The following is a 9,503-nucleotide window of genomic DNA, read 5'->3' as shown; positions in this document are numbered from 1 at the left end:
AGGCGCGTCTCTAGGATTTGGATACATCCGGGGCTTAGCCAGTGCGAGCGTTGTCGACGGGGGGCGCGTATCACGGCAGAGCGATGCGCGTTATGGGAGCGGCGGCGCTGGGCTTAGCCCAGAAGAGTGAAGCAGCGAAATTTGTAGACATAGAAACACGGTCCGTGTACGTAATGTTATTTCGTTTTTTCGTTTCATTCCAAATACGGAATACGGAAATCACGTGGTTTTTCGTTTTCCGTTTGAAAACCAAAAATTTCGTTTCTGTTGTCTGAAACCAAAAACCACAGAACGGAAGTGCTTAAAATGAAGTCAAAATAAAAGCCAGTGATACATATTCGTATTGACCTTAGAAGAATATTAATTAATCAATATAAAGAATAAATAATTAAACCGGGATATTTTAACGATGCAAACACATAGCAGGGTAACGTTAGAAGAATATAATTTAGTCAATATAAAGAATAAAGAATTAAACCTGGATATGTTAGCGACAGTGGTGACGACGGGAAGTTTAATATTCATGTACACAGCAAGAATCACCGCACTTAATCGTTGCATTGTTTGATGCAACACAGTTCCTAATATAGATTAATCAAAGTAATGTTTCTGTGCAGAGACTATATTTCCACCGCAGAGTAAACGGTTCACTATTGATACATATGTATTTATTATTTCCTCTGATATTTATGTTCATGGTTAATTTCCAGCATAGTTGTATCACATCATGTATTTACTTGTTTTATTTGGGTCATTTTGGAACTAAACATGAAGAGTGAGGATATGATGACCATACATATTGACAATTGAAAATAAAGAGACAGTTGAGTTTTCCAGTCACAGCACTGTAACCTTCATTACTACATCATCATTACATCAACGGTTAATGGGGACACGTTTTTGTTTTGTTTTATGTTAATATATGTGTGTGTGTGTATAGTGTGTGTTTATATGTATATATGTGTGTGTATATGTATGTATATGTATACGTATGTATGTGTGTATATATATATATATGTATATATATGATTCTCTGAAATAAGTTTTTATAAGCTCGTTAGCTTCAGCCACTTTCTTCTTTTGTTGAATTATGATTGTTGTATATTTTGCTGATCGAAATAAACTAAATCATCATAAACATGTAACCTGTTCTGTTGTGACTCTGCTGTCAGTGTCTTTACTCCTCTGACTACATCACATCATCATCATGTAGTCCTCTGGTCTCCAGAAGGATGGAGCTCTGTGTTGTGTGAACATGTTTTGAGGAGCTGACTCCATGAGTTATTGTATCAGACTGAAACATGGAGAGCACAGCTCCTCACATCTCTAAGATGTCTCACATAGTTTACAGTAGTGATTGGCGTTGTTGCCTGTGTTTGCTATATCTCTGCATGTACATTTAGATAAGCCATATTCAGCTCAGAGCCTTGTTTAGCTTATAGAGCAACAGGTCATGACCTTGTTTAGCTAATAGCAACAGGTTTAGCTCAGAGCAACAGGTCGTGGCCTTGTTTAGCTAAGAGCAACAGGTTTAGCTCAGAGCAACAGGTCGTGGCCTTGTTTAGCTCAGAGCAGCAAGTCATGACCTTGTTTAGCTAATAGTAGGCTAACAGGTTTAGCTCAGAGCAACAGGTCGTTTAGCTCAGAGCAACAGGTCGTGGCCTTGTTTAGCTCAGAGCAGCAAGTCATGACCTTGTTTAGCTAATAGTAGGCTAACAGGTTTAGCTCAGAGCAACAGGTCGTGGCCTTGTTTAGCTCAGAGCAGCAGCTCACATGTACTTATATCTGATCCAATGACATCTGCACACTTGAAAGACAATCTTTGGTATTTTCTAATTCTTTATGTCATTAACTACTCCCCTAAAAGAGGGAGCCTTCAGAATTAGTGGTAGCATTGCATTAGGATTACATTCTTATATTTGAATTGTATTGCTGGATCTCAATTCCTCTGATTCTTCCATCTGCAGCTAATCTGCTCTCATGATTTACATCATCAAAGTTTTGCCTTCCAAGAGCTGTTCCAAATGAAAAGTGAATGTCAGATGTATGAACCGTCCTGACTGAGCTTCCACTGAAGCTTTATACTACAAGCTCAGGTCAAAATGGTGTTTAGTATTATGTGATTTACTAGGTTGGCTCAGATTGTTTATCATTGATGTTTGTTCCTGCTGTTTGATTGTAGTGCTCAGACATCAGCTGTGTTCTTTGTGAAGCAATAGGTGTCAGATTGACATCCAAACTGAGGTTCATAAACAAGCGAGGTTCCCAACCACATAGGGTCCTCCTCCAGTGGGAAATCTTCACACTGGGTCCAAATGACATCCGAGACCGACTTATGAGCCTGAAACAAGTGATACAATGGCATGACTAATGTATGAAGTTATCATGGCTTCACCGCCCTAAACCGGCTGCAACCGTCTTGTGTGTGTATATTTTGGGGTGTAAGTTTGTTACCTAGGTCAGAGGTCACTGAACAAGCTATCTTCCAGTGCCTTACTCACACTGGCAGGGGGTCAACACACTGTGTCACGATCAATAGTTGGTGTTACAGGTCCAGACTTTCCCATTACAGATTAAAAATGAAATTCGTGCCAGACTTTGAAGACAACAGAAGTGTTTATTCAAAAAGAACATATTTCTCCCTTTAGACCCCCAACATTTGAAGAAAAGAAAAACAGTTGAACCAATTAAAAAGCACAGACAAGAACAACTTAGACACACAAAAAAACATCAGCGTTGACAATTTCTCCTTGAGATGTCGATGAGGCCTTTGAGTCCATCTTTGAACGGTTGTGGCAGATTATTCACTGCATTGTCCAGCAGGACACTTGTATCAGGGCACTGCAGAGCAAATCCCCTCACTGCAGCTTCCTGGTCCTGTAAACTTGGAAATGGGTTGGTGCCAAAGTCTGACACTCGTGTCAGTGAGCCCACTTCCTGGTCGTACCAGTCTGCAGCCACAGATGCATTTGGCAAAAGGTCTGTCGACAGCTTATTTGGGCATCCATCTCTGGCCAAGTAATTTGGGATCCCCCTCCCTGTAATAATAATTCAATGTGGCTGTCACAACCATGCCATGTATTGCAACATGCTCCTTCTAGTATTTGATTAAACATGTTTAAGAAACATTCAATAGTAAAACATTTTGAAAATAATTATTCACATTAAAAAAGGCTTGAAAGACCAACCGAAGACATACCAGGAATCCTGTGTGCATTCCATGCTTGCACAGTTCGGTTAACACCGATCTGGGCCAACTGGCATGTCAAAGATGACACAAGTCATCTGGTTCTCCATGTCCAGCTCCTCCTGATCCACCAGTTGGACCAATGCAGCTTTAGTTAACCCGGTTGTTGATTTCTGGCCAGATTCTCTCGATTCTGTGATTCTGTCATTGCAAAATAGACATTTTCAGATTCTTGATAAACAAATATTTTCCCGCCCCAGACTAACTTACTTTCACACATTTCAATATCTTCAGTTAACCATTCTGAATAATTAATGAAAATGTGAAATAGTTATTAATTACATGTTGATTAACTATAATCAGCAAAACCATTGTATGTTGATCACCTTTGTCGATGGTGTTTGGAGATATGGTGGCCTTTCAGTGTTGTGGAGGTGGCTGGCCAACTTCTCCTGCATGAAATTTCCATGATCCACTCTGACCTGGTCCCACATCCCATATTCCATTACTGCACTCCTGCAAGAAAACATAACATTGGCAGACAGCAGTATGGAGGGGTGTCAGATACATTTACAAAATGTGTAGTAGGTCTTGTGTTATCAGGTACTGATGAGATGAGATGAGTTTTAACTTGCTGCTTAAAAAGGGTTTCTGTAGTTTTCAATAAGTTTAATTTAAGTCCTTTTTTAGACCAATATGAATGCAATTTAATACGTTGATTCAAATCCAAACTAAAAAAAATTATATTATGAAGGTTTTCAGTTGAGCATTTTCTTTTAATACATTAACAAGCCATATTGAATTTAAATCCACTTTCGAAACTCTTCCTAATCAAGTGCATTTTCAGAGCTGACAAAATGGTATTCAAGAAATTGTAAGATATTTAATTTTAAATGCATTTTTTGTTTTTAAGGACCCACAGACACCTTGTTAAAACACCTCATAAAATGGGGATGATTTGTAATGTTTAGGGTACAAGGACAACAGTCTTTCGTCATTGTAGATGGTGAGGTTGTTCTTTACAGGCATCGTAGCTTGTCCAACAATTTTGCTGGAGAAGCCATCTATTCACATGAGTCACGCCAAACATGACAATCTTCTCATTTTGGTCCATGTGGATTTTGTGACCCACATAGGCTGCATGGTAAGGAAGAGGGTTGAGGTTCCTTGCTCCCTTAAACACAGACAAAAAAGAACATCATGACCTTATTGAATAGCACAACATATTCTAATTTGAGAAAACCAACCTGGCATCGTGCCTTATGGTAAGGTGGGTGAATGTTGCAAAACAGCTCCAACACGACCTCTGATGACACCTGCAGCTGCAAGACTCCCAGTCATCATTTTCCTGCCATAGGTAGGACCACCCTGAAGATAAAGAAAGGAATACATGTTGCATTGTAATGTTAAGCCATGAAATGTCAACTTCAACTCCAATTAAATTACTATTAATTGTTAAGTGTTTTGAATTATAGATGATTATGAAAACTAGTTGCAGTTTAAACATGTTTGAGACAAATTTAATTAGCAGTAGTTCAGATGTTGACCTTTAATCAGATCTGTGTCTAACTTTAATGTTAAAAGATGTCGTTATCATTGTTACAGAATGACGTCACATGGATCACACTTGGAGCTGCACAGTTGGACCGTGTTACAATAACTATATAACTACTAAATACAATAGCTATTATGGAGTCCCCCTCTTTGTAAATGTGGGACAGTCTTTCTTACCATCTGTTTGTATGAACCATCTATATCCTGCCTGTGACCACACTTTACAAATGTTTCTCATTTCCCCTAAATACACCTTTATTGGACATGGGACACTAAGGTAAGGCTTTCTTCATGTCTCCTAATAAATATGGTGCTCTAGTACTTCTAATAGACTGGGTGACTGAGAGTGACACACACCCTGTTCAGGGCTCTCAAGTTTGAAGACAGGCAAGAGTGACATTTCCATCAGCACCCTTTATGACTCATTTGGCTTGATTTTATCTACATCACCCCATGACATTTTTGACTAAATGCTAATAAAATTTAGGAGAATATACATCTTCCGAATAGCCACGGACGCTTCACGCAAGCCACATTCAAATATCAAGTGGTTTTTATGTCCACAAGTCCATCTTAGTGCTTCGCAAAAAAAGGGTGTATATAGCAGTGGCAAACCTAAACACGTCTACTGGGCGGATAATAAACACAAATAAACTCAGTCCCAAAATGCAACCCTTTGTAGTGTCAACTACATTTAACCCAAAACACACACACACACACACACACACACACACACACACACACACACACACACACACACACACACACACACACACACACACACACACACACACACACACACACACACACACACACACACACACACACACACACACACACAATTAACCAACCAGGCAGTGTTGCTAGGTCCATCATTTTCCCGCTGAATTACTTTGGTGTTGCAGCGGGTTGAATTTTTTTTGTCCGCTGGTCTGGTAGACCTATTTTGCATGCAAATTACATGAATATCTTGAAATAAAAAAAATTAAATAATTTATTAATACCCTGCTATGTGTTTGCAAATTAAATTTTATCCCCGTTTAATTCTTTATTCTTTTTATTGATTAATTAATATATTCTTAAAGTTAATCGAATATGTATCACTGGCTTTTTCGTTCCATGATTTTTGGTCTCTTCCGTTTTTGAGAAATACAGAGGTGGTAATCGTTTTTCCGTTTTTGGTTTTCAAACGGAAACACGGAAAACTCAAAAAATTTCCGTATTCCGTATTTGGAATTTGACGAAAAAAAACGCAGCAGCTTGCTCATACGTAGTCCGTCGTTTCATTCCAGTTGCCTTCCGTTTGAAACCAAGAGCGGAAAAACAGGAATTGCCTCTCCGTTATTTCGTTTCTGCTGTCACGAAAATGAAACGAGCTTAAAGAAATGTAAAATGATCAAAATAAACAAAATAAAATATATCTGTACTGGAAGAACTCAATGATCAATCAATAAAGAAATAAAGGAATAGCGAACATATTGCGGATAACACATCAACAAATAACGTCAGAAGAATATTAATTAGTCAATATAAAGAATTGATATTTATGTTTATTGCATTTTTTATTTATTTATGTTTTATGTTCATTTCCAATTTAGTTGTATACATATACATCATGTATTTTTTTTTTTTATTTGGGTCATTTGGAACATTCCCATTCCATGGAAGAGTGAGGATGACCGTGACAGGCAGGCAATACATGAATAATGAAAAATAAAGAGACAGTTGTTGATTTTTCTTAAGCAGCCTTCAATTGCTTTTAGTCCTGCAGCACTGTGCTGCACCTGTAACCTTCTCATTACTTACATCATTATTATCAACGGTTAATGCATGTAACCTGTTGTGTTGTTACTCTGCCAGTCCTCCTCCTCTGACTAATTATAGTTAATATAGAGCTAGATAAATTCGTTCTGGTTGAATCATCATCATCATGTCCTCTGGTCTCCAGAAGGAAACATGTTTGAGGAGATTGACCCATGAGTGTGTATATCTTCAGACTGAGAGAGCAAAAGCTTTCTCACATCTAACACATCACAATAGTTTATAGTAGTGATTGTTAGGCGTTGTTGCTGATGATTAGCTTATGGGCTGTCTCTGCATGTACATTTAGATAAGCCATGTTCAGCTCAAGGCCTTTCTTTAGCTCAGAGCAACAAGTCATGACCTTGTTAGCTATAATAGCAACAGGTTTAGCTAACAGGTCATGGCAATGACATTGACACAGCACTAGATTAGTAAAGAAAAGAAATTTGATCTTATTTATTCTGCACACTCTATAAGCACAAGTTAACTACTCCCCTAAAGAGAAGCCTTCAAATTAGGTGGCATTGCATTGAGATTACATTCCTGTGTTTGATTTGTATTGTGGGATCTCAATTCCTCTGATTCTTTTGAATGCAGTTGCTGGATCTCATAGTCACATCATCGATCATTGCCAGTCAGAGCTGTTTCAAATGAAAAGTCAATGTCATGTTGCGTTCCCGTCCTGAACCTGACTGACTGTGACTTTATACCTTATACACTGGGTCAAAATGTATTTTTGTTATTACTTTATTTACTTGATTGCTGCTCAGGTTTATCATTGATGTTTGTTATGTGATTTGATTGTAGTTGTCAGATGTGCTAGCTGTGTTCTTAATTGAAGAGTGAAGGATCAGATTGGCATCCAAACTGAAATTGTCAGGGTCCTTAAACTGCCCTTCATAAACAAAGCGAGGTGTTTCCTCCCCAAGGGGTCCTCCTCCTCAGAAGGAAATCTGTTCACACTGGGGTAAATCTGTGATATCCGGCTGACCGACTTATGAGCCAAAAACCTGAGTGTGAATGGTGGCATGGACTGAAGTTATCAACTACCGCCCTGGCTACGCTGGTGCCGTCTTGTGTGTATATTTTATTGTTGCGTTTGTTGGAAGGTCGTGGTCCTGTCTTGTTCCAGTCTTCAGTGCACACTCCACTGGCGGGGGTCAACTCACCGTCAACTGTTGATTGGTGTTACAGGTCAGACTCCACCATGGCAGAGGGTGTCCGAAATTCGTGCCAGAAGTTAAGGGTGAAGTGTTTATTCAAAATACATATTTCTCCACTACGCCCCAACATTTGAAAGAAAAGAAAAAAAACATAGTTCATTTGAACCAATAAATTAAAAGCACAAAAAATAAATGATTTAACAAAAAAAAAAAAAGTTGACACAGTTGAACCATCATCACAAACCATGTCGATGGGCCTTTGTTGAATACTTTTCTTTGAATTGTAGATTATTCACTGCATTGTCCAGCAGTACACTTGTATCAGGGCACTGCAGGTATCAGTGGTAGCAAATTCACTCCTGGTCCTTCTGGTCTGGAAATGGGTTGGTGCAGAGTGCACCAACTGCAGTCGAAGTGTCCCCACTTCCAGTCTCTGGTCGTGCATGCAGCCACAGATGCATGCATGAAGGTCTTGTTGGGCCTTATTTAGCTGCCCATTCTGGGCCAAATCAAAAGTATCCCCACTATATAATAATAATTCAATGTGGCTGTCACAACCATGCCATATGTTATAATTCAATCCTTCTTAATTTGATTAAACATGTTTAAAACATTCAATGAAGTAAAACATTTTGAAAATAATTTTCACATTTAAAAAGGCGAAATTTGAACCCCAAAGACACGAACCAGGAATCCTGTGTGCATTCCACACTTGCACAGTTCGGTTAACGTGTTGGGCCAACACACATGACACAAAGAACCTTTAAAGAAGTCATCCATCCTGGTCTCCCTGATTAAAGAATCCTGATCCACCACCAATTTAACTTAGGTTCAACAGGTAGTTAACCCGTAATGTGATTTCTGACAGATTCTCTGGAGATTCTGTGATTCTGTCAGATTCCTCTAAAGAATTTTCAGATTCACCCCAGCTTATATTTAACCGCCCCCTTGATAAACACATATCTAATTATTCATCTTCAGTTAACTATAATGAATAATTAATGAAAGTGTTAATTTGATTCATTATAACGGTGTTAACTGTGTTCAATCAAACAATACAGCGATCTGTCAACATGAATATTGTACATGAAAATGTTCACATTGTCGGCTAACATAAACTAATTTTCTGTCGTTTCTATTATCACTTTATATTGATTAATTAATATACCCTACTATGTGTTCTGCTATGTGTTTGCATAATTTTTAATTTCCCCTATATATTAATTAATTAAGTTCTAATTGATTAATTAATATTTATCACGAATATTTATTTTGGCTTTATTTTAAGCACTTCCGTTCTGTCGTTTTGCATCTTTTTGGTTGAAGACAAAAGAAACGAAATACGAGAGTGTTATATTTTTGGTTTTCAAACGAAGCAAAAAAAACAGAAAAACAATTGATTCCGTATTATTTGGGATGGAAAAAAACGAAAAATAACATTACGTACCACGGACCTTACGTGCGCGCCTGCTGATCTGACTCCGCTGTTTTGGGTGAATGACGTCACGTGCGACCTGGAGGTGTTAACCACTTGTGTACCAAATCTTTTTTTTTTGTTGGTTGAAAACATTCGGGGCTAATGAAAAAACATCCGGGGCTTTAGCCCCGGGTTTTTTAGCCTAGGGACGCCACTGGTGTGGACCATTTAGTTACAATTTGATTGGGGCACGAACATCTGTCTTCCTCGGCTTTTGGCGCGACAGAAAAAGTTTGAGAACCACTGGGGTGGACCGAGAGGAGTGCACTACCTGCATCGTCCTGTGGGCGGCAGCAAAGCGACCGGACCTTTTAATGTA

Source organism: Pseudoliparis swirei, chromosome 12, assembly GCF_029220125.1.
Source record: "Pseudoliparis swirei isolate HS2019 ecotype Mariana Trench chromosome 12, NWPU_hadal_v1, whole genome shotgun sequence".
In the NCBI taxonomy this organism is placed as follows: Eukaryota; Metazoa; Chordata; class Actinopteri; order Perciformes; family Liparidae; genus Pseudoliparis; species Pseudoliparis swirei.
This window is presented reverse-complemented; position numbering follows the sequence as displayed.